We start from the raw sequence: 27,349 nt of genomic DNA, 5'->3' as shown, positions 1-27,349 counted from the left end.
CGGGGGTTTGATGACAGTGAAGCAAAAACCACTGATGACTTCTCAATTATGGCACCAGCTGGATACCTGGGTCAAATCCTGGATCAGCCCTGACCTGCCATGTGACCTTAGGCAAGCTGTTTGGGCTCTCTGTTTTGATCTTTGTAATTTGAAAAAATGACAGCCTCATAGCTATGTGAGGCTAATTAAAAGAGTTAATATCTCTGAGTGCTTAGTCATTGCCTCTCACGGGTGCTATGCAGTTGATAGCTCTTAGTTTTCAATCCTCTTTGGGAATACCCAGAAGTATTAGATACAGCCTTCTTAAAACCTTCAAGCTAATAACCTGCTTGTGAATGGTGGAGAGGTCCTGAGGTGTAATGTGAGGAATGCATTGTAAAAGAGCAAAGGAAGAGAAGATAAGGAAGGCCGAGGTTTTACCACCGGGCTTAATCACCTTATTGGAGGTGGTTAGACTCCATTCAAACCCTCTAGTTTGTTGGCTCCTTTGTTCTTTCTGGCAACTCTAATAGAGTCCCAGATTTTTGTATGCATCAGCATTATCTGGGGAACAGTGTAGAGTGCATCTTCCTGAGCCTTTTTCTAAAATGTTTGATGTGTGAAGTCTGGTGTAGAACTCAGGCATCTGAATTCTGCTGAGTTCCGCATCTGCTCATGGTGGTTCTAGATGACTCCTCTTCTCTCATGGTGAAACAGAATCCACCCTCCCCTCTTACCATATGGCTCCCTGTGTCCACATTCAAGTTTCCTCTGCAGATGAAGAGACAACTATGCCAAACACCCATGTGTAGCCCCCCAAAACAGCCATTGTTCTAGACGAGGTAAAGTATTCATGGAAACTTCGTATGACTTGAGTCAAATTACTTGCAAACACTAAAACAGTATACTTGGATTGTTTGTAGCACAAAGGATAAGTATGAGAGGTGATGTATACCCCATACCCTGATGTGATTATTATACATCACATGCCTGTATCAAAATCTCACGTAATCAAGAAATATATACACCTACTCTGTACCCACAAGAATTAAAAATTAAAGAGAAATACTTGTAAATTATGATGACCTGTTTTCTAAATTTTGTACATTTTTATAATTTTGGGATAAATTTATTTTGGGATAAATGTGGCAAGGGTTAATGCAGTAATCCCCAAAATTATCCCAAAATAAATGATCCCCCAACTTATGGGATTACTTTGGAGATACGAAAAAGAAAATAGGTCTTAGTACAATTGAATGGCCACTCTTCTTGCCTGGCTTGAAGAAACTAAATCAGTTCTTGAAAAAATAGCTTGAGGCTCATGCAGCTTTGGAAACTCCTGACAGTAGAAAGGCTAGCATTGAGCATCAGATGTGAGGGGAATTAATTTGAGGCCAGGTCTGTGGTAGGGGTGCAGATGATCAAGATAGGATTGGGAGGTTTGTGGCAAGGGTTAATGTAAATAATAAACTCAAAGATGTGGATACTAGGAGGGTGAGCAAAAGCAATCGCAGTGAGTGGGGAGATGCCTGAGATGGCAGGAAGCAGATGGAAAACATCAGCATTACTGCAAAATTACCAGTACGTTTGAGGTCCTCCAACTTTTCATTCAGGGGCTGTCGAGATGGTTTTATTTTTAAACCAAAGCCTATTTCCCCGCTTTGAGATACACTATGTCAGGAAAATGATTTTGCACAGTGGTTGGCTCTGGAGCCAGACTGCCTTTGATCAGACTCCAGCTTTCCTGCTCCCTACTGGGTGAATTAAGCAGGTTGCTTAACCTCTCTGTGCTATTTCCTAACAACCTTAGAGGGTTGTTGTGATAATGAAATAATACACCGAAATATTTCACATTGTACTTAACACTGAGAAATTCCTTGACATGTGTTTAGCTGTTGTCATTATTTTCAATTATTTTTCTTGCTTTTAAGCTTCAAGTGGTGGGAAAAAGCCCTGATTCAGATGATCTAGACGATATTTATTATTTGATGGAAAGTAGGTTATACATTCTGTAGTTCAGTGAGGATATTAGAAACCCAGGTACTTTTGATCTTAATATTCTGTGATCCTCAATGTGTTGACTATACATACAAGCTGGCTTCACTCATGGAGGCAAGATAGCTGCGGTAGCTTCTGCCATCACATTCAGACACAACAGTGTTCAGAAGAGAAAAAGAAACACTTTTCTTCTTGGATACATCTTTTTAAGTCCCAAAGTCCCCCAATATACTGTCATTCACATTTCAGTGGTCAAAATGGTTTATTCTGCCTATTACTTGTATGGCAAATGGAATTATCCTGATTGGCATAGGAAATTGCAGGGGCTTGATAAAGAATGTACTAGATAGAGCAGCTCCCTTTAAAAGGAGGAAGAAATTCAGCAACAGTAGTATTCACTAGAGGACCAGGTATAATCATTCAGTGTCAGAGACAAAGAATTTGAGGACTGAAGATTTAAACAGTTAACCTGAGGTCACAGAGTTAGGGAATGATTAGGCAGTGTTTGAACTGAAGTGTTTCAGACTCTAAAGTCACTGTACCTTGCAACATGATTCATGGACTTTTTGCTTTGGGTTGGGACATATATCTAGGGGTCTGAGAGCACTGATTGAATAATTTTAGGGAATGTAATAAAAGGAAGGATTCAGAACAGGACAGCTGTGTCCAGCATTCACCAGTGATTGTGTAGGCATCTAAGGACTGCGTGGAAAAGCCCTGTGAATCTCAAGTGGGACAGACGTGGCTTGGTGGGTCAAGACTTTTGGAAAAGGGCAAAAGGGCTGTCAAACTCCAGGAGCAAATGATACCGGCCATGTTGCTTTAATGATTTATTTAATAATTTTCTGGCTTTTAAAAATTATGTTTGACAAACAAATCTACCTTCATTGAAGGTGTTTTCTTAGAGGTAAGTTCTTTTTGCAGGCCTCCATCAGGGCTTTTCTTATCGGTTCCTCTACACAGACCCATGCTATGGCTGAAATACTGTGGTTATTGGTGCCATTAGAGGCAGTTTATCTTTACCCTGTAAGTAAGAATCACTTCATGGCAAAGGTCCTAGAGGCAATGACAACACAGCCTGGTGGATAGAGAAATTTTCATGGGTCTTGGTTATTGATAAAAGGAGAGTAAACAGGTGAAGTCATGGAGATAGAGAGCAGAAGGATGGTTACCAAAGGCTGGGAAGAATAGTGGGGTGATGGGGGAGGTGAAGGGGAGGTGGGGATGGTTAATGGGTAAAAAAAATAGAATGTGCAAATAAGGCCTAGTATTTGATAGCACAATAGTAACTATATAGTTAATAATTTAATTGTACATTTTAAAATAACTGTAAGAATATAATTGGATTGTTTGTGCCCTAAGGATAAATGCTTGAGGGAATGGATACCCCATTTTCTATGATGTGATGATTACACAGTACATTCCTGGATCAAAACATCTCATGTTCCCTGTAAGTATACATACCTACTATATACCTTAAAAATTAATTTTTTAAAAAAATTAAGAGGAAAAAAAGCATACCAAGAAACCTTGCTTTCAGAGCTGAGTAGGTTGCAGGGGCTGTGGTTTAGTTGGGACTCATGCTGGACCTGGAGTTGGAAGCCCTCTCACTGTCACACATTGGTCCTATCATGACAGTCATGACACTTAAATTTTCTTGTTCAGGAAAATGAATGTAATAACAACAATCCCAAGGCTGTTGCACAAAATGAAGGGGTGAATATATGTGGAAGTGCTTTGAAAGTCCAAAAGCTCCCTCTAGGAACTTCTTGGCACTCTGATATTCTGTTACTTCACTGTTTGGATTTCAGCGCATTCTTCATACAGTGACCTTGGGGAGTCTTTTGTTTGTTTTGTTTAAGTCTATGATTGTTTTCAGATACAGCTGGGAAGAAAAGTTAAAATTCTGACCTAGGTCTAGATTATTTTAATGTCTTAAATTATCCTCATCTGCTGAGGGCCTGACATTTTGTCTTTTATCAGAGATCACTGGGAGTTTCCTAAGGAGAAAGACTGTATTTCTCTTCAGAGACTAGTGAGAGACAAAGGCAGGGATCACTTGCATCAGGCTACCGCCTTTGAATCTTTTCTCATAATTGCTAAATGGGCAAGTCCAGAGTGAGCCCTCTAAAAAGACCAATTGTACATTTTTTGAAGCACTGCTGGGAGGTAGAAAGTGACCTCATATCTCTTCCATCTTTCTCTTCAAAAAAGAAGATTTCAGAGAGTGAAGTGGCAGGGTGGCAGAAAACAAATTTGGATAGATTGGCAGGTGGCACCAGGGCAGGGACTATGCCTTTTGGAATGCCAGCTAAGCACTAAGCCCTTTAATTACACACACTGGTGATAAGCTGGGCAGAGCTGAGAGGGAGGGCACTGGAAAATAAAGATGTAGAGCTTCGTTTGCAGTCTAGAAATGAACTGGAGGTATTTGGCAGAATTCTAGCATCTTTAGCAAATGAAATGTAGCAGTGTGCATGCCTCAGGTTTGATTTAGTGAGCATTTTGTCAAAACTTACATAGTTTGAATTTATTATTAATAGCTAAGGTCTAAGGTAAATGAAAAATTACTTATTTTCTTTGATTCTTGCTATGACTCTTCAAGGTTGATATTGGAAACTTCATCTTAATAGATAAGGAGGAGAGGGAGGCTGGAGGAGGCTAAGGAACTTTAATTGTGTGCCTGGGGGGCCAAGTGTTCCCTTTCCTCAGTATTTTCTACTATGTCATAGAATAAAGGTCTGTACTCAGAAATTGTGTAGACACGGAGAAATAGTATATGGTGGGGTACAGGGCCAGAGGGAGTATCAGAATCACAGGAATAGCACGAGTTATTCATTTCCTGTGCACCAATCAAAGAAAATAGGTTTATTATTGTAGCAAAGTAGTAGAGATAAGGGCAAGAGGTCAGGCTTCAGCTCTCCATGGGATGTAGGGGTACATGCCAGGACCAAGAAGCAACAAGGGAGGAAAGGGTACAAATTGCTAGAGCCCTGCAGTCAGGAAGAGAGCACAGGGTCAAATATAGATCCCTGTACAAATTTTTAGCTTATCTTGCTGGGAGAACAAGAATCTCCTCTCCTCTCCCCTCCCCTCCCTTCCCCTCTCCCCTCCCCTCCCTTCCCCTCTCCCCTCCCCTCCCTTCCCCTCTCCCCTCCCCTCTCCCCTCCCCTCCCCTCTCCTCTCCCCTCCCCTCTCCTCTCCCCTCCCCTCCCCTCTCCTCTCCCCTCCCCTCCCCTCCCCTCCCCTCCCCTCTCCCCTCCCCTCTCCCCTCCCCTCTCCTCTCCCCTCCCCTCTCCCCTCCCCTCCCCTCTCCCCTCCCCTCCCCTCTCCTCTCCCCTCCCCTCCCCTCCCCTCTCCCCTCCCCTCTCCTCTCCCCTCCCCTCTCCTCTCCTCTCCCCTCTCCTCTCCCCTCCCCTCTCCTCTCCTCTCCTTCCCTCCCCTCCCCTCCCATTCCTTCCCCTCCCTTTCCTCTACCCCTCCCCTGTCCTCTCCTCCCCTCCTCTCTTCTTCTCTCCTTCTTTTCTTTCTGAGACTGTGGACCATACTACACGCTGAATTTCTTCCCCTGCATTGGATACTTTTCCCATCCTTTCTCACTGTGAGCATATAGGAAACAGAACAAAACAGAAACAGTGGGGTCTTCCTATGCTCTTCTTACCACAACACAGAATACTTCTGTGACCTCAGATATTCGTGGGTTTTTCCCCACACCAAGCAACTTTCTGGCAGATTCTCCAGCAGACACTTGGTGTCCTGTAATTCAGATCCCACAGGCTGAAGGCTTAGTTCCACACAATTGTCGCCACTTCAGATGCCAACTGAAAGCCTGACTATATCCTGGGGTTCTCACAACCCCTCCTCAAGTTTGATTAATTTGCTAGGATGAATCACAGAGCTTAAGGAAACCCTTACTTAGGTTTGCTGGTTATTATAAAGGCTATTAGAAATGATACAGGTGAATGCCAGGTGGCCATGATATGGCAGAGGGGGTGCAGAGCTTTCGTGCCCTCTTTGGGTGCACCATCATTCAAGTACCTCCAGTGTCTAGCAACCTGGAGGCTACCAGAATCCAGTCCTTTGGGGTTTTAATGGAAACTTCATTACTAGGCATTTTTCATTACATCCTTGGCTAATGGTGATTCACTCAACCTTCATCCCCTTTCTCCTCCCCCTTACCTGGAGTTCAGGAGGTGGAGCTGAAAGTCACAACATTCTATTGAAGCCTTGGTCTTGGTCTTTCCAGTGACCAGCCGCCACCCTGGAGCTACCTAGGGGGTACCAGTTACCAGTCATCTTTTTTATATCCAGAAAAAAAAAGAACACTTTGGAGATTCCCAGGATATTAGGAGTTGTGTGCCAAGAAAAGGGAACAAAGACCAAATATGTATTTCACAGTATCACACACATCGTTGCCTATGTTGAAATAGATATTATCAGTTGTTGCATGTTTTTGCACCTGTGATCAGTTATCACCTGCTGCCTCGACTTTTTTAGCGACAATAAGGCTTCATTGCTGAGGTTGTAATAAATAGCCTCTTACCACCTCTGCCCCATGAGGTGGCCCTGAGACCAAGAAATATTTGATTCCACCATATCCTCACCAGTTAGCTCAGGATGCACTGGGAAGCTCAGTACAAACAGCCTTATTCAACATCTCAGCTTGGCCAGACAAGTCAGACCTGCTGTCTGTAAGTTTGAATCAATCCACTTGATTTTCTAAGGAGGAAGCTTTCTACATTTTTTTGTCCTGAGTAGTATACACAAGTGAAGCAAAAGCTCCCTGCTGCCTTCACTTGCCAGGAAAATGGATGTTTTCAGAGATGACACATATAAATCAATGTCTGGTATTTATTTAATGTCACACCTAAATTATTAATTCACTCTTGACAGGAACAAATGTACAGTAAAATTTACTAATTTGGACTAATTGAGGGAAAGGCCAATTATATAGCAAAGCCTCCATTAATTGGCCTCCAACTAAGAGGACCTCAATTAATCATTGTGTTGTTGTTGTTGGTCTTCCCTCAAGTATAAGAGATTTGCATCTCTTAGGAAAATCAAGCTTTCAGGGACTTTCCTCTTCAAAAGAGATTTCTGGATTATACCTTAAGATCTATATAAGAGCGTTCTTCTTTCACTGATTCTTCCCATACTTAGCACCATGATGGGCTGTGAAATCCTGAGATGCCAAGAAGATACTGAAATAAGGCCTTGTGTAAATACAATGAACATGATTTCTGGCTAACCTGTGGTAGTTTAGGACCAGTGTATAAAATCATGTTAATAATTCTGTGTGCACTCTGAAATAAGCATTTTATGTGATTTAGGTCGTAATTTTTATAGCTGGTGCAGTGGTGTGTTTCTATAGTCCCAGCCACTTAGGAGGCTCAGGTGGGAGGATCTCTTGAGCCCAGGAATTCAAGGCCAGCCTGACCAATGTAGAGAGTTCCCACCTTGAAGATTAAAAAAAAAAAAAAAAAATAGGTCTTAATTTTCACAGTCCCCTTCCAGGAGGAAGTTGTATGTCTATTCCTATGTTAAATAGAAGAAAACAAAGGTCGAGAGGAGTTAAGTAAATTGATGAAGGCCTCACAATAATAAGTGGTAGGAAGGATCTAATCCAGGGTTATCCAATCTTTTGGCTTTTCTGGGCCACATTGAAAGAAGAAGAATTGTCTTGGGCCACACAAAAAATAGATTAACAATAGCTGATGAGCTAAAAAAAAAATCACAAAAAAAAAACCCTCTAAGTTTTAAGAAAGTTTATGAATTTGTGTTGGGCTACGTTCAAAGCCGTCCTGGGCTGCATGTAGCCACATGGAGTAGGTTGGATGTGCTTGATCTAAACTCAAGCTGTCTGACTCTAAAACTGATACACTTAACCTTGACCAGTACCTTCTGAGTGCCTGGCTATTCGAAGGTGGAGATGGCCTTGACAGGCAATGGTTGCCTCCACATCAGATCTGGTCTAGCAGAAGATGGGTGATATGTTGGTAGGATTCAAAAATTGAAATGATGTTGAGATATTTAAAGTGTGTTCCACCTCTAAGATACTGAGATACTGTGGTTCTAACCAGAATACACCCCCAATCAAAACACCTCACTTCGTTAGACTATCAACTAATGGAGGTTATACTACAGTAAAACACATTAAAAGTATAAAGTATAAGTTCAAAAGTTTACTTTTCCCTTTCATATACTAATGCAAGTAAGGTTAAGGGTTATCTGAGCTGGATGCAGTGGCTCATGCCTGTAATCCCAGCACTTTGGTGGGCAGAGGCAAAAGGATTACTTGAGGTCAAGAGTTCAAGACCAGCCTGAGCAACATGGTGAGACCCTGTCTCTACAAGACATTATAAAATTAGCCAGGCACGTGCTTATATAGTCTTAGCTACTCAGGAGGCTGAGGCAGGAGGATCTCTTGAGTCTGAGAGTTCAAGGCTAATAGTGAGCCATATATATATATATATCTGAATAGATTATATATTCAGATATATATATATATCTGAATAGATTATATATTCAGATATATATATTTATATCTGAATAGATTATATATTCAGATATATATATATATATATATATATCTGAATAGATTACTAAATGGAGATCCTTGGCTACCATGTAGAATGGAGGTGTCTGACATTCTTTGAAAACAGAGGTCTTTATCTAGCTTCAACAGTCTGCTCCTCCCCTGGTCTTGCATACATTTTAAGTTTGCTTGGTGAACTTACCCGTTTTAGAAAATACAGAGATGTATCATTCTAAGGTATTATAATATATAATTAGTAGCTATACATTAAGGAGGTTTTGCTATAAAAATTTATAAATCAAATTATGGAGATGAGGTTGTAGAAGTGTTTGTGGAGTATAGGATCCCACAAATGGGGTCTCACTATATTACCCAAACTGGCCTTGACCTCTGGACCTCAAGCAATCTGCCTACCTCAGCCTCCTGCTATGCTGGGATTACAGATGTGAGCCACCATGTCTGGCTTTGCTCCTTTATTCTCATCTCTTCCTCTTCTCTGTAGCTTCCTACCTGCCCTCTCACACCTTCCCTCCACACTGCCATGCACACCTTGCAGCACACTTGCTTTCTTTGGTTTTTCTAGTATTCCAGACAGGCTCCCACCTCTGGGACTTTGCACTTGCTATTCTGGGTTTGACATGTTCTTCCCAAACCATGTGCATTGCTTCCTCATCTCCTTTGCCCTTTGACTTCTTGGACCCTCTTCCCCCACCCCCCCCGCCCCGAGACAGAGTCTCCCCCCCCCGAGACAGAGTCTTGCTCTATCACCGAGGCTGAAGTGCAATGGTGCAGTCTCAGCTCACTGCAACCTCCACCTCCCAGGTTCAAGTGATTTTCCTGCCTCAGCATCCCAAGTAGCTGGGATTACAGGCACGTGCCACCATGCCTGGCTGATTTTTTTGCATTTAGTAGAGGCAGGGTTTCACCATGTTGGTCAGGCTGGTCTCAAACTCCTGACCTCAGTTGATCCACCTGCCTCGGCCTCCCAAGGTGCTGGGATTACAGGAGTGAGCCACCATGCCCGGCCGGGCCCTTCCTCACCAAGCTATTCTAAGTTGCAATTCTCTCTCATCCAACATTCCTAGTTCTTCTCCCCTGCTTTATTTTTCCCTACAGCACTTACTTGTCATCTAACATATCATAGACTTGTTAAAAATGAGTTCCTTGTTCCTTCCAAGAATGTGAGCTACTTGAGGGGCAAGGATTTTGTCTCCTTTTTTTGCTGAATGTTCCAAACTCTGATCACAGAGCCTTGTACAGAGAAAGCACCAAAGATATTGTCAAATGGGAATGGTGTGTGTATAATGGTTGTTTACTCATTAAACAGGTTCTTTTAAAATCCATGAAGAGTTTGCTTTCTAAAACCAAATGATGCAGTAAACTGGCAATGTTTTTTACATCCCTTATTTGCTTAACATTTTTAAGCTATTGCAAACATACACTTCACCAATAGATTTTCTAGAATTCCAGCTAACTAAATTAGAATCAATTGGTGATCATTATGCACACAAGCCATGTAAGAAAACCATTGGTGAAAAGGATGGAAAAGTCCTCCAAGTGAAGAAAAAGATTTAATGAAGTTGTTGAATGTGGCATTTCAAGGCAGAACCCTTCTACCTGTCGTGGCCCTCAGCTGAGTCCATTTTGCATTTCTGCAGCCACGTGAATACTTGACATGCAGAATCCCTATGCAGGAAAGCATAGTTGAGCAGTTCATGTGCAACACTGCCAACCCAGATTGCTAGTGTGCAACCTTCTCTCCCTCATTAAATTGCTGCAAACCCTGTCAGCCTCCCATGCCATCACATACCCATCTGCCAGACTCTTACACAACTAGGGAGTGAGCAAATGAGGGCTTTTGAGAGAAACCTTTAAAAGAACCATTATCAGGAATGCCAAGTGATCTATCTCTGCATGGGAGAGCAGATGGAAGTTGCTGCAACCAACCAGGAAGAGTCAAAGCCCAGCGCATTTCTAGGCTGGCTTGTGTACAACATTCCAATCAAAGCAGATAATCTCGCAGTTGCTAGAAATTAGGTAACGATAGAAAACGGCCTTTTAGTCTTTATATCCTGACCCAAAAGATGCTACTAACCAAGTATAGCTTTGAACATTGCTTTACGTTGTTTGAATTTAGCATTCCTCTGGCTTTTTGTGTCTGAAAATATTTTCTCTTTCCTTAGTGGCAGTTCAAACATAAAGAGAAATCAACATTTTAAAATTCACATAAGCAGGAGTTAGTTTACAGTTGGAGACTTTGAGCACACTGCTTTTGCGTGATAATATTTGAAATTTATTTCCACAAGTTATTGCACATTCATTTTTGGAGTTTTCATTGCAGAAAATTGCCAGAAGGAATGGATTTTGTCTTCTTCAGCTGGCAGAACAATTTTCCACCTGTCGCCCAAATATTTGATGAGAAGGATTATGTTGCCGGCTCTGAACGTTTATACTGTGGATCCTTTGAAAGTGAAAGGGTCTAATGAAACTACTACCTGATATCAGAGTCCAGCTTGCTAAAGTATCTATGAAGCTGTGGATGGATTTCCGGTGGTTAGGGCAATTTCTGAAAGACTAGCTTCAGTGACACAAACACACTCATATAGTTCTGAACCTGCAGCATGGCAAATGATGTTCTTCACCTTTATGTTGTCAACTGTTTTCTTGTATTCGGCAAAACTTTTGTGGCCTTACCAAAGATCTGAATTAATTGCCTGAAATTATTGTTGTTCATCTTCTTGGTATATGGAACCAAAAACAGCATTGGTGCATGGGTATAGATGAAATTGCCATTTGATTTCAGGTTCAAGTGATTTACTGTCTCCACTGAGTTTAATATTTCTCTCTAGTTTATTTAGGTATATAGACAGCATAGTAAATACAATCAACAAAATACAGATTTAGGACTGGGTGTGGTGGCTCACGCCTGTAATCCCAGCCCTTTGGGAGACCGAGGTGGGCGAATCACTTGAGGTCAGGAGTTCGAGACCAGCCTGGCCAACATGGTGAAACCTCGTCTCTACTAAAAATACAAAAATTAGCTGGATGTGGTGGTGTGCACCTGTAATCCCAGCTACTTGGGAGGCTGAGGCAGGAGAATCACTTGAACCTGGGAGGTGGAGGTTGCAGTGAGCCAAGATCGTGCCACTGCACTGCAGCCTGGGCAACAAAATGAGACTGTCTCAAAAAACAAACAAACAAAAACAGATTTTAAAAGTCCATATGTAAGGGCAGCAACCTTTTAAACTGTCAGAATAAATATAAAACTATTTTTTCCTTGTTTCTTTGACTGCTTTATGGATATAATAAGTAATAATAGTATTGCTGCTATCAAAATAATTTTTCTGAAGTGTAGACTTTACCATGCCATAATAAGACCCTTTCAGCTGACTCAGAGAAGGGGCTAAAATTCTTGGACTGGCATTCATGTCCCTGGATAATGACACCCTGACTTAGTTTTTCTATCTTAGTTTTTCCTACCCCATCAACTGTTCAAGCCCGTCAAACTGAACTATTGTCTCCTGCCAGTTCCTGTCTAATTACCTTCCTATGCTTTTTTTTCATGTCATTTATCATCCTACTTATTTATCACACTTCAATATTGCCTACCCATTGTGAGTCAGCACAAATTCCACTTTCTTGAAAAAGCCTTTCATGATATATGCAGCAAGAAATAATGTCTTATTTTCCAGTCTTGGACCACTTCATAGACATTGTTTATGGAATTTTTTATGTTATATTTTTGATTCCCATCAGTTGCATGCAAATCTGGAATAAGACAGATTTGATCATGAAGAGCATTTTGTTGTGTTGTTGTTAATGTGGAAATAACAGCCTTGCTCCAAACTGAATTGCCTGTTTTTCTCCTGAAAATCTGTTCTGGTTTGCACCAGACGTTTGTACTTCTCACAGCTCGTAAGTGTCACCTGGCTTGTCATTTGGTGGTGGTCCACCACTAGCACAGCCACGGCAGTATGTTGAGGGCTTCGACAATCTGCTAGAAGCCACTGTGTTGATCGTAATCTTTCCTACATCATGCCATCAATAGATGGAAGCTAAACAGCCTTTGTACTGGATTTGCTCAAGACGTAGAATGAAAAAGCTGATAGTAAATTCTCCAACTTTCCTCCTAACACTTTCTCTACTATCTCTCCCAAATTCATCTACCCAGATCTCCCCCTTCAACCTCAGTCTCTGGGTTCCTTCTTCCTTCCTGTATCCAGCACAAGCCCTACAGATATCTTTATTTGCTTATTTTGTGCTTCCCAAGAAGAGCTTTACCATTCTGGGTAATTGGCAGTGTCCAAGTGTATGAGGAATCCCAGGTTGAACACGCCACGTCTTATTTTACTTGAAAACATAGAGCCTTTGTTTTTGTTAACTAGATATATCATAAAGCAATAATCTAAATTTGCCTGAACTTTAAGTTGAAATGGGTAAGACAAACGTCTTATTTGAGGTCATGCTGTTCTCTTCACTGACATTCTTAAAAACCTGCATTCATTCATTCATTTCTGCTGTTACAATCATTTTGGTACAAGAGTTTTTAAAGCACTGATTGAAGACTTTGATGTTGTCCAGCCTTTTGGTAGTTGAGAGTTTCTTCCCTCTCTTTCATCCTTTCCAAGATCCTCCCTTTAGGCCTCCTCTCCCCAAAGCCACATATACTGCCCCATTTTCAGACACGTGCCTCTCTTTAACTTTCCTAAGACATCTGGAATGTGTAGAGAGTACCTAGACTGTCATTCAATCGTGTTCAAAGAATTTGGGAACCAGGCATATGGGTGGAAAAACTAGAAAGGGTAGGAACCAATTATCCTTGCTGGTAGGATGGCCTGAAACAAAGCAAATCTTAACATGAGGAACAACTGAAAATAGGCAATATTTTTGTCATGGTTTCCTTTTGCTCTTAAAGGGAGGAAAGTGAGACTGGGGATGGACCCATAATTAGTAGGGTATAGTTTACCTATTAGCATGTAGACCTGTGCTGTTCTGGAGCCAGAAAAGATTTAAAAGAGAGATCACTATCCTCTTGATGTTAGTGTGGAGTCCTCGATGCCATGAGCTTGCAGAGCAGTTGAGGTGAGTGCCCAATTTTCAGAGTTTCATAAAGCATAATGCAAAGTATGAATTACTCACCCAATGCATTTCTTTGACTTGGCTGGAGCTTTTTAAATTCAGCAGGGTTATACTGGTAATGATGGATGTCTGAGTTTGTTCAGTGCTGCCATAACAAAGTACCATGGACTGGGTAGCTTACAAACAACAGAAATTTATTTCTTATAGTTCTGGAGCTTGGGAAGTCCAAGATCAAAGTGCTAGCAGTTTCAGTGTCTGGTGCAGGACCACTTCCTCATAAACAGCTGTCTTCTAACTGTAACATCACATAGTGGAAGGAACAAGGGATCTCACAGGTGCCCCTTTCATAAGGGCACTAATCTCATTCATGAAGGCAGAGCACTTCCCGGAGGCCCCCATCCCCTCTTATTATCACCTTTGGGGTTAAGATTTCAACATGAATTTTGGGGGGGCATAAACATTGTTGCAATGGATTAATCAGAGATGTGGAAAACTTTTTGCCTGAGAACTTTTTAAAATACTGAAAAAAAAAAAGCACTTGTGTATCTTTAACCTTGACAACAATTATTTATTATCAAGTAGCACTGTTTTTCATATCCACTAATGTATTTTTAACAAGAGAAATAAGCATTATTGATAACATTAAAGTGCCTTTTCTTTCACATCTCTTTCCACTTTCTTTTCCTTCCCCATTTTCTTAAAAGCAGCTCCTCTCAGTGATTTAATATCCTTCCATTTTATTTATATATCTTAGCATACTTCTATGTACTTGTGAGTAGTACATATTGCATTGCTTTATGACTATGATTTATAAAAATTTATGAAAATAGAACCCTACAGAATATATCCTTCTGCAACATTTCTTATGCAACATAAATTGAATTTACATATGTTGGTAGATAGATCGATGGTCCCTTCTTACTGCAGTATAGTATTCTATTCTGCAAATATGTCATCTTTGATTTATTAGATCTACTATTGGTAGACAGGTATATTGATTTCAGTTTTTCTCTGGAAAACATGTAGAACATATTTATGCATGTTTTCTTTGGCTCATGTTCTCATAGAAATTTCTATAGGTCTCCAATTATTAAAAGCTTTAGGAAGAACGATTATTTAAATAATTCTGTTTGGCAGACAGAATCCTTTACAACATGGACTCCCTAGGAAGACGTGGTCAAAGGAATTGGGTATCACTGATGTAGTAGTGCACCTCTCTGCCTCTGAACAGGGCTAAATTTAACTCGTCTTAGAAATTCTCTTTACTCTACCTTTAGAAAGAATACTAGAGTAGGAGTCCACAGATCCCTTTGGTTACATATTTGTGTCTCAGAACACAAGAGGTGGGGAATTTTTAACAACATTTGACCTAAAATCCTAGTTCTATAATTGAAGCCTCATTCCCTCTTGCTTTCTCCAGAAGTAATGAAGAACAGCTACAAGCTTGCTTCCACTCTTAAAATAACTTCTTCTAATCCCATACGCTGATTTAAAGTACTTTTTTTTTCCTTTAGCCTGCATGAGTCTAGTCTCTTTAGCCTTTTTTCTGGGGTTTCCTCTCTTAGGTCATTTGTATAGTTCTAATCAATTCTTTTTCAGATTTATCTATATCTTGTTTAGTTTTTAGGGCTTAAAACTAAAATAATATGATCTTATAATGGTCTTTCTTGTATGGGGCTGACATGATTACCTCCCAGTTTTTATATATGACTTTCTGTACTTATGCATACATATGTATATATCTATCCCTTTATTCAGGAAATATATATTATGTCCCATCTGCTTAGCAGGTCTCATACATTTATAACATACCCACATGCGCATAAGCAGTACCGAGTGGCTGGTTTATATTTAGTACGTGGCCCACTAGTTTGACCAGATATGCCTCTTGATATGTTGTACAAAGGCATATTGGCTATATAGGTATCTATTTAGTAGAATGATGAAGAGCACAGGGTGGGGGATTATTTAAAGTGTACCAAAAGGTATATAAAGAATGTTCATAACAGAATTATTTCAAATAGCGAAACAAAGTAAACAACCTAAATATCCATTGACAGATTGAATAAGTAAATCACGATATTTTCACATAATAGTAGAATACTATAATGAAAATGCAAAAACTCAAAATACATGCATTGACAAAGGTGAACTGTAAAAACAACATTGAGTTCAGAAAAGCAATCAGATGAATATGAATGGCTAAGAAACATGGAAAAAAAAAAGTTCAACATCCTTAGCCTTGAGGGAAATCAAAACTGTACTGAGATACTACTCCACACCCACTAGGATGGCTATAATCAAAAAGACAGATAATAATAAGTGTTTGCAAGGATGTGGAGAAAATGGAACCCTCATACATTGCTGGTGGAAATGTAGAATGGTACAGGCACTTTGGAAGAGACTTTGGCTCTTCTTCAAAGTTAACCATAGAGCTGCCATATGACCCCCCCCAATTTTACACCTAGGTTATACTCTACCCAAGAGAAATGAAACACATGTTCACGTAAAATCTCATTCATGAAGAGTCATAGCAGAATTATCCCTAATAGATAAAATGTCCCAAATGCCTATCCACTGATGAATGAAAAAGCAAAGAGTAGAATAGCCAGACATGAAATATTATTTGTCAATATAAAGAAATGAAGCATCAAGATATGCTACAACATCGATAAACCTTGAAAATACTATGCTAAGTGAGAGACCAGTCACAAATGGTCACATTTTATGGTTCCATTTATATGAAATACCCAAGGTAGGCAAATCCATAGAGACAGAAAATAGATTGATGGTTGCCAAGGGCTGGAATAAGGAACAGTGGGGAACAACTGTTAATGGGTTCAGGATTTCTTTTGGGGGTGATGAAAATGTTCTAAATTTAGATTGTGGTGGTAGTTGTACAGCTCTGTGACTATATTAGAACCATTGAATTGTACATTTTAAATCGGTGAATTATATGGTATGTGGGTTATATATCAGATGTTTTTATAAGATGCAATTAGAAGAATGTATGTATTCTGCTGCAGGTTTTATAAAGTTCAAAACCAATCAGCTAAACAGTATGTTGTCTAGGGTAGTATGTATACCCATGTGATAAAACCATGAACATATAAAGGAGGGAGAGATCTGAAAAAGAAAGAAAAAAAATCCAACCCAAAGTGGTGGTCATTACCATTAAGTTTCACATGAGGTTCATTATAGAACCACTGTGCTGGGGAAGTCCCATTTTCTTAGACTGAGTGATGGATTTATTGTCCTGCTTTGTTTCTAATATTTACAATTCATTTCTAATTTTAATAAATGCTTATTACTAAAAGTTTTGTTTGTATAAAATACTTCATAATGAAATTCCATACAGCCTTCTCTTTTGTTTTGAAGGAGATGGAGCAATTGACATTAGTGGAACAGTGTATGTTTATATTGTTCCTTTTTCACTCAAGAGACTGCTAGGGATAGACAAAGGGTGATGTCATGGAGAGACTGTTCATTGCTTTCTAAGCCTAGTACATTAATGAGTCTTTGGTTGTACAAATATGAAATGTTTTGGATTAGAAAAAAAGAGAGGATGCATTTTTTTCTGAAAATGTAAAGTTATTAAAAACTTTTTTGAAAGGAAGGAGGCAGAGGAGGAATAGACGAGCATGAGAGGTGAGAGAAAATAACAAAGAAGAAGACGAGTGGGCATATTACTTTTATGAAAATGAATATCTGACACTCTATGTAAATGATGTTTTCCTACCACTTAAATGGCTCCCAGTACTAAGGATGTTAAATTAATCCTGCTATTCAACAAAGACTTTGTGTAATAAGTAAGTCAGGACATTTTGATGTTTATATTTTTAGGAAATCATGAAAAGGACCATGTTCTAAGAGTGGTTGATGTGTGACAGAGAAACAGTGTCTCAAATAACATAGAAAGATAATTGATTAACTAATGTAGAAGTGCATAAATTAAAAACAAAAACAAAACAGGAGTCCCCAAAATGCTGAGGCCTCTAGGCTTCTGCCTTGTTAAGCACTCTGTTGAGGTTACAAGCAGTTAGTTGATCCTAATGCTGTAATTTCCAGCCCCGTGATGGATTGTTTGGTGGGAATTTCAATTGAATCTTAAAAGATCATATGACCCTGGGTTAGAAGATTATTCTTCCTTCCAAAGTGTTCCTAGTGACCTCTTTTATTTGTGTTTCTATTTTTAGATACCCACTTTTCAAAATTGTTAAAAGGTTACATGATATTTTAAGTAGCTGCTCTAAGGTTGTTACACGCTTAGCTAAATTGGTTCTCATCAGCATTAGCACCTTAATGAACACATTCTCTATAGCCCAGCCTTAATCAGAACGTTTTTATAAATTAGAGCAATGATCAGCTATCAGGCTTTCTGTGTCTCCCTCAGATACTGAACTTAACATCCCTGGAGGAACAGTCCAAACCACATGGTTGTTTGTGCATCCAAAGTCTTAGATTTCATAACACCATGCTCCGCATCAACAAACATGACACACAACACCCACTGCTCATCCTACTATCTTCATAAACTATCTGGTGATTCTAAAACTAACATTTATATTTTTTTATTTTACTCTGGGAGTATTTTTGGGATAAATTCTGTTACAATGCTTTAGATAACTGGTGTCATCCTTGGATGTCTAAAATCTGATTTGGGGAATCACTGTTCTAATCAGTTGTGCACCCACTTAGCAGTAATCTGATCTAAACTCAATTCTCCTAGTCTTTGATGAGCTCTCATGTGAAGCCAAATCTAAATTCCCTCAAAGATAAATGTTTCATTTGCCCTTTTTCTGATCAGAGGAGCCCTCACAGAACTCCAAGGGTTTATGAAGATGATTACAATGAGCTTGTGATTTCAATCAATTGCTGAAGTGCCTTGGGATATTTTTACCCTGTGAACTGTTTTTGCAAAGACAGGAAGCTTCATCTAGAAGAAAAATCATTTAAGGCAACTTTGGGTTTAAATGTCAGATTTTTTCACTGGAATCTCCATGCTGTATGGTAGAAAGAACTCTTAAGAGCTGTGTTTCTAGAACACTAACCTCAATTGTACTATTAACTACTTCAGTGAACCTAGACAAATTATAAGTATCTAAGAAGATACTCATCTTGTTTATAAAATGTGAAACCGGATGATCTCTACTATCTCTTCTAAGCCTTAATATGTAATGATTCCAAAAGTAGATTTGGGCCACTTTCTTTCTTTCTGCTTTTTCCATAGTAAAGACATCCCTAATATTCATCTAAAGTTTTTTTCTTAAGCACTGTTTTCCTCAACCCACAACATAATATGATTTGTACCCTTGCTCTGAAAACTTGCTTGAATAGCCTGATAACAGTATTTACCAATCAATGATTATCTTTGATATCTAACAATATAATGAAGCCTATTGCATGGATCTAGATGTATTTCTTTCTTCAACTGTTTTTGTGATTTAGGAACTATTTTTTTTTAAATAATTACAGTGGTGCCATTGTATTAGTTTTTTTTTTTTTTTTTTTTTTTTTTGAGACTGGGTCTTGTTCTGTCACCTAGACTGAGAGCAGTGGTGCACTCATGGCTCACTGCAGCCTCAATATCCAGGACCAAAGTGATCCTCCTAACTCAGCCTCCCAAGTGGCTAGAACTACAGGCACACACCACCACGTCTAGCTAACTTTTTATTTTTTGTAGAGATTGGAGTCTTACTATGTTGCCCAGGCTGGTCTTGAATTCCTGGGCATAAGCGTTCTTCCCACTTCGACCTCCCAAAGTGCTAGGATTACAGGCATGAGCCACCATGCCTGGCCTGTTGTATTAGTTAATCTGCAACATTAATTCACAATTTTAAAAAGCAACTATGCAAAGATACCCTGGTATAAGTAGATAATTTTCAAGAAATGACAGACCTGATTATTCCCTTGAAGGTCATGAGGATAAAATCTAGTTGAAGTTTCAGAGCAACCTAAAATTCCATTTGTATCCTCTGAAATTAGTAATGTGCTCTTTTAACTAACTTTTTTGTTTTAATTGTACAGAAAAGCAATGTGTTACTTCAAAGGTATTTAGTCATAGTAAAATCCAGTTTAGCTATTAAAGAAGAAAATCTTCTTTTCTCTCCCTGCACTGGAGTGTTCATAAAGAGTCTACAAATATGGTCCCTTATTTTGTGTGTGTCCCAAATGTAACTGGCATAATTATCTTCATATTTGTCTCACTAAGCATTACATTCTTCTGCGATTCACTGCACTGTGACACTGGCCCAGCAGTGAAATCATTCTCTGTGATACAAAGGGAAAAAACATGATTCTGTTCTAGTAGTTTTACCTTTAAGTCTATGGTTACCAGTTGAGAACATTGCTTTGATGTATAATTAATCTCACTGAAATCTGGTGTTTTCTACTTTCTCATAGAAAACTAGTAATCTGCATTTGCGACAGGCCCAGACATTCCACCAAACCCAGGGTCCACGTTTATCTTGAAGGCTTGCATTGTTCCCTGCAGTCCTGGGGAGAGCAGCACACTCTCCAGAAAGCGGCTCCCTGAGTCCTTGGACACTGCAGCTATAATAATAGTGGGAACTCACCTCATCCATCTCGCCTGTTCTCCACACAGTCACTGCCTCAAAAGCATTTAGTACCTTGAAAGCCAGGCAGATTCCTAGATCAGTGGCCTCTTCCACCTGAGTTGTTGTAGTTGTCATAATCGTTTTATCTGGGATTTGTGTGGGTTAGAGGTAGGGACTACATTCACAGGGTAAAATGGAAAACCTGTGAATTGTTTCTTTTTTTTCTTTTTCTTTTTTTGTTTCTGCAATGCTAACATTTTAATCTCTTCAGAATTATTTCCAAGCACTTTAAATATTGAGAGATAAAGAGTTCATTGTTTTCCGCATCTTGAGAAAATCTATTTTCTGCCATCTAAGAAATGAGATCAATTAACCAGGAGGGATACATGCTTATCTCATATATGCTAGTTTCCTCCAAGTATTCAAATGCTTCCCCTCATTAAAAAAAAAAATGGCATAGAAATACCCAGTGTGTTTCAGTAAGTGTCATCCTTTGATATATCTGATCTTTGGGTACCCTCTGTGACTCCATCTGCTGCAGGCACATGGTCTTCCTCCTTGACCCTGTCTATAATGAAAGCGTAAATGACTATTTGTATCCATCATGGATCAAAACTTTCTGTGCCTATGCTTCTGCTCTCATCACATTTTATAAGGGGGTTCTCTATGTAATGGAATGTCACTTAGAGAAAAGATTTTTTAAAAAATGACACGTATCGCTTGTACTCTGATACATCAAATGGTAAAAACTCTAGGCAGGCTTTTTGGTTACTTTTTTTTTTTCTCCTTGTTCCAGACTGAGACTTTTATGATTTTCCCTAATCCTTTTACCTTCAAGTACTTCCAGATTGATTTCCTTGTCTGGCCAGTGCTGTATACAGCAGGTGATCCAGTAGGTATTGTTTTTATTTGAATTATTTTTATGTGATAATAATCATTGTATTCCAGAGCTCCTTCCTGAAAGATGGGCATCTGTCACAGTCAGTTAAGACCACTATAACAAAAAATTCTGTAGACCGAGTGGCCTAAACAAGAGAAACTTATTGCTCAAAGTTCTTGGGGCTAAGAAGTCCATGACCAAAGTACTGGAAGATTCTGTGTCTGGTGAGAGCCAGCTTCCTTGTTAGCAGATGGCTGTTTCTTCTTTGTGCTCTCACATGAGGGAGAGCAGAATGAAAAGAAGCTCTCCTGTTTCTCCTGTTTTCTTTTTTTTTCTTTTTGACTCTCACTCTGTCACCCAGGCTGGAGTGCAGTGGCATGATCTCGACTCAATGCAACCTCTGCTTCCTGGGTTCGAGCGATTCTCCTGTCTCAGCCTTCTCAGTATCTAGGACTACAAGCGTATACTACCACAACCAACTAATTTTTATATTTTTAGTAGAGATGGGATTTCACCATATTGGCCAGACTGGTCTCAAACTCCTGACCTCAGGTGATCTGCCCTCAATGTGCTGGGATTACAGGCGTGAGCCACCACTCTTGGCCTCTCCTGTTTCTTCTAAGGGTACTAGTCCTGTTCATATGGTCACTGCTCTCATAACCTAATTAATTTATAAGGGCCCCACCTCCTAACAGCAGCGAATTGAGCATCAGATTTTCAACATTTTAATTTGGCAGTGGGAAGGGGAAGGATACAATATTTAATCATTAGCAATGCCCAGTTAAGTTTATCATGAATTCTAGAAACAACTCGTTATTTTTATAGTTGATATCATATATCATCATTTGTCAATGGAAAAAAGTCATTTGTAGGTCTCAGTTTTCTTTTGTAGTTTTTTATCGCAGGAATTGTATAATATTATAGGGAGGAAATGGTAATGTAGCATATATCTAGAGTTTTTTTGATGAGCAACTCGTAATGCTGTTTGTCAGCTTTCTCTGACACTGTTGTGCCATTGTTTCCATCCTACTGTCAACTTTAAACACTGTCTAAACACAGATTTTAATGTCTTTTAATGACACGATATTGTCTTCATATGTGGGTACTAAGTGTGTTTATTTCTAATTTGCAGTTATGATGTTAAATTCTAACACTAATGTGACATCCACTATAAACACTGTCACTGATCTCCTGTTTGAGAAACCTTGTGTTGATGGTTCTAGATGTACTTAAAGATCAATTCAAAATAAGTTACGTTTACTCTGGTCTTCTGCTTGAGAAACTTTGGGTTGATGGTTCTACATTTACTTCAAGATCAATTCAAAATAGCTGTGTTTACTCATTTATATAAAATAGTATCCAAAAAGTATTCAGGGCCATTTTTAAGTAAAGGTACTACAGAATAGGTCCTTCCTGGGATATACAGTGTCTTTTCTCTAATTTAATATTTGAAATGCTCAAAGATACTACATTTGATCAGGAAAGCCCTGTAGTCAAACTTGTTTTAATATATATTTGGGCTACAAAAAAAAGATTGAGAGATAGGAGAAAACATATACATATATATAGTGTAATGATATCAACATCCATTTTTTTCTTTCCCTTTCTGTGCCTACTTACCTAACATGAAAATTTTGAAACTCTCTGAACTCCCACATATTTGCTCTAGACGTTACCTCTGTTAGGGAATGTCTCATTCCTCTTAGGGCACACTGACCCATTTGATTGATGGTTTAATATCTTCCCCCAAAGTACCAAGTAATGTTGGTTGTTTCTTTTAATTTCAAAACCTGTACAGTAGTAATACAGGTCATTACCCATCTCCTGACCCAGACCCTGGGTGCCAACAAAATTAAGTGCTTGCTATAAGCCATGGATACCTGCAAGCTATCAACCTATTGATGATAAATAGCAAACTCTAATGGCCTAGCAATATCACGTGATTGTCTGATTCCTATTCATTTGTACGTGGAGGAAGGGTGCTGAGATAACTAAATAATTAAATCACATAATGCAATTAAACTTACTCTATTACAGTGCTCTTCTCCCCCTCATTCTTCTTGCTGACAGTATGCATACCAGGCTTCACCTCAGTACAATTAAGCTGATTAGGTAGTACTAAACAGCTCAAATATGTAATAGGCTTTTTGTTGTTGTTGTTGTTGCTGTTTTTTTTTATTTTTTTTTTAAGCTCCGTAAGTCAAATGCCAAAATCTTGAGGTACAACAGCAGATCTTCCAGTGATGTACATAAAGCTCTTTACCAAACACACTACGGCAAAGGCAGGTAGCCTTAACCTTTCAAGAGCATCCAGGTCTCTAGAATTGGTTACTGGGTTGTAATGTTAGATATTGCTTTGTAAGGAAAAAAATACGTAAAATATTCAGGCATTTCCTAGAGTGCCATTGTGTAGACTGGGCTCTTGCTCTAGCAGTTTCTCCCTCACAGACAAAAAGTAATAATAATCTACAGGATGCAACTCTTTCTCTGCTTCATCCTTCTCCATCCATCCCTTAATTTTTCCTTAATTAATAATAATATGCTAACAATATCCTATTATAGACTGACTACCTATTATATGCCTACAATATCCAACTTTATTTGCATGTAGCTATTGAATGCACACAACAACCTTGTGGTTCGATATTCTCTTTCTACCTGGAAGAATATAGAAGCTAAGGTAGGTTAAATGTCTTGCCTAAGATCACACAGCTAAATAGTAAGAAAGCCTGAATTTGAATCTAGCTCTGTCTTAACTCCAAAGCCCACATTTGTTTCCCTGTAGCAGATTGCCTCTTGATAAAAAATATCAGGAGGAACAATATTTTGTGCTTCAAATACAACTTGGTATAAATCTGTTTCTGACCGTGTCTAGCATCTTCTCCAAGAGGATAAGGAAATTAAGCCCCCTCTGTTGTACAAGTTTCACATCCCAATCAGATAACTGTCAAATCAAATCAGGGCGCAGCTTCTTTGCTGGACACTAGTACCATGTGGTGTATTGTCAATCTTGACTAAATACCACATCCGAGCAGGCTCAACTCAATCTGTGTATTAGGAAAAATAACAAAGGAATTAAAGGATTTCATATAAGCATCAAAACTTCATCCTCATATCAATGTCTTAGGCGATTTCCAGAAGAAGGACTTTGTTGTAAAAAGAAGGTCATCTCATTAAGAAACTGAAAACAAATCCCATGTCTTTTCCTTTTCTTTATGAATCCTTCACATAAAGCATTAATTTCTATTTTTATTTTTTAAAGATGTATGTTCTTCCCTGCACAAGACCTGCTTTTGTCTACAGATACCCATTCTGGTCAAAATTCTGTTGCATTTGGGATAGTGAAACTCATCTCTTGATTGCTGTAATCCAAAATTCTTTTAAAAATATGGTCATGAATGAATTAATGAATTGGAAGAAATAACATAAAAAGCAAGGTGTGGCTGGGCACGGTGGCTCCTGCCTGTAATCCCAGCACTTTGGGAGGCTGAGGTGGGCTGATCATGCAGTCAGGAGTTTGAGACCAGCCTGGCCAATATGGTGAAACCCCGTCTCTAATAAAAATACAAAATTTAGCCGGGTGTGGTGGCACGCACCTGTAGTCCCAGCTACTCGGGAGGCTGAGGCAGGAGAATCACTTGAACGGGGAGGCGAAGGTTGCAGTGAGCTGAGATCGCGCCACTGCACTCCAGTCTGGGTGACAGAGCGAGACTCCATCTCTAAAAAAAACAAAACAAACAAACAACAACAACAAAAAAGGTGTTATTGGTATCATTTAAGACCTTGATGCTAAGACAATGAAATATATACATTCAAATTATGTTTTATTTCTTTTTAGATATTATAGAGCCACATTCTTCTTAAAACTGTGTAAAACATAAAACTTAAATGATAAAAATATGAATAAACAATTCAGAAGGTAAACAAAAATAGTAGAAAAATATGGTTTAATATTTAATTTTGCTAGTAATCAGCAAGTGTATACTAAGCAATTAATATTATTTTTATCCAATAACTAACAAATATCTTAGAGATTATGTTCAAAGCTGGTGAAGATGAGGAAAATTGCTAAGCTTCTATAATGCTGCTGCCTGAGTCAATTTGAATACTCCTTTTGAAAATAAATTTAGGGCAGGATACGGTGGCTCATGCCTATAATTCTAACATTTTGGGAGGCCAAGGTGAGAGGATCACTTGGCACCAGGAGTTCAAGACCATCCTGGGCAACAGAGAGAAAACATGTCTCCATAAAAAGTGAAAGTAATTATCTGGGCATGGTGTCACACATCTGTAGTACCAGGTACTAAGGAGGCTGGGATAGGAGGACCACTTGACCCTGGAATTCGAGGCTGCAGTAAACTATGATGGCACTGCTGCATTCCAGCCTGGAAAAGATCTTGTCTCAAAATAAATAAATAAAATAAATAAATAAAAATAAAATAAAATAATAAATAAAAATTATTTTATACATATAATTAAATAAAAATTAAAATATTGAAAATTTAAAAAGATCTGCTAATGCATCATTTGCACTCAGTACATTTTATTGCAAAGATGATGGTCACAGGATTTTTTCACAGCTTCATTTATTTTTATTTTTATTTTTAAAAAAATTTATTCAACAAACACATTAGAGTCTCAGAGCTATTTAACCATTGGTAATATAAATAATGAAGGGTCTCACATCCTTTGCTTTCATGGAACCTATAGTCTAGATATACATGATATCCATGAATAGTTACATACATGAATAGTTGGGTATTGGTATACATGAATAGTTGCTTAGTTGTACAAAGTATTATGGAAGAGCAAAGAAGAGGAATGTAACCAACCTAGGATTTGGGGGACTCTGGTAGGCTTACATAAGATGTGTCAACTAAGCTGAATCTAAAGGAGGAGAATCGGCTATAAGCAAAAGAGGGGGGACATTCGTATCATGGGGCAGAAGGAAAAGCATGCGTGTGAGCTCCAGGTGAAGAGAGTTTAGATCCCTGAAAGAATTGAGTGGCAGTCCCTATAGCTTCTAGGTGGTGAAGTGATTAGGCACTGAAGCTAGCGGTAAACACAGGGACCATGTCATGAAAGGCCTGGTCAGTCGTGATTAAAAAAAATATATATATATATATATGAATTTTATTCAAAAGACTGAGGAATTTTATCCCAAGGATTAAGAATTTAAAGACAGAATGACATGTTTGAATTTGCATTTTGGAAAGAGTATTCTGCTTTGCAGTGTGTAGGAGGGATTAAAGGAGGGCAGGCAGAAGAGAAAAAGGATCCATTGTAGTCATGTAGGGGAATGATGGTGGTGATTCAGACAAGCATAGGAAGAATGGAGATGAAGAGCAATTGCTGAATTTGAAGGATATTTAGGAGAGGGAATCAATGGGGTTTAGTGATGAATTCGATATAGGGGCTGAATGGGAGAAAAGTAGGTGATACCCAAGTTCTAACTTAGGGAACCTGGTGAATACTAGAGCTATTACAAGCTTTATGGGATGTAGGCCAAAAAACAGTCTTGGGGCCAAGCAATAAGTCTGTTTGAGGCATAAAAGTTTGAGGGGTCTTTAGGACATTTAAGTAACTATATTTAGAGGCAATTTTATGTGTAGAATTGAAGCTTCAGAGGGACAACTGTACTAAAGATATAAATTTTGGTATAATATAGATATGTGGAGAATTATAGTATCAATATAATGCAAAAATTTGGATATAACTTAATGTTCAACAGTAAAGAAATAGATCAACACTGACACACCTGCAATCATTAGAATTAGTTTTATGAGGAGGTAATACCATGAAAAAATGAGATAATATATTACAAATATATGTGTGTTCTATGTATACAAAACCAAAATATTAAGTATACTTCAGAAACAGATACTAGAATGAATCATATCAAATTATTAATAGTATTGGTCTTTGGGAATTTGGTGACAATGGGTAGGAATATTTTTAACATGTGTTTGTATTTTTCTATAATTTAGTATAAACCATAATTTTCCATATAAAATATATCATAAAATGTTAACTATATTTTCCCTTTTACTATATTGAACTATAGAATGTTTACAAGTTACAAGATCACTATAAAAGATACTTTCCAAGATTTTAGAGGGTAAAATTTCTCAATAGATAATAACACAAAAGTTAGTTGTCAATTTAATATTTCATGTTCCACCAAAACAAAATTGGCCTGATGAAAAAATGCTGTTCTGGATGTCAGTGCAAAGAGGTTTTTATCCTGTGCCTGTGACTTAGAACTCGTTGACAAGTTGTTTAGCCTCTGAGAGCCTGGATGACTTCTAAGATAGGAGAGTC

At 38.7% G+C, this 27,349-nt stretch overlaps 1 protein-coding gene across 7 annotated transcripts in view; it reads left to right on the top strand.

Annotated features, from left to right (window-relative positions):
* The window catches only part of UNC5D (unc-5 netrin receptor D), a 550,673-nt gene that overhangs the window by 266,298 nt on the left and 257,026 nt on the right, over positions 1 to 27,349 (top strand). The gene's annotated exons all lie outside the window — the stretch shown is intronic.

Source organism: Gorilla gorilla, chromosome 7 (assembly GCF_029281585.2).
Source record: "Gorilla gorilla gorilla isolate KB3781 chromosome 7, NHGRI_mGorGor1-v2.1_pri, whole genome shotgun sequence".
In the NCBI taxonomy this organism is placed as follows: Eukaryota; Metazoa; Chordata; class Mammalia; order Primates; family Hominidae; genus Gorilla; species Gorilla gorilla.
Note: the sequence above shows the minus strand (reverse complement) of the source record. Positions and strands in the feature narration are given on the sequence as shown.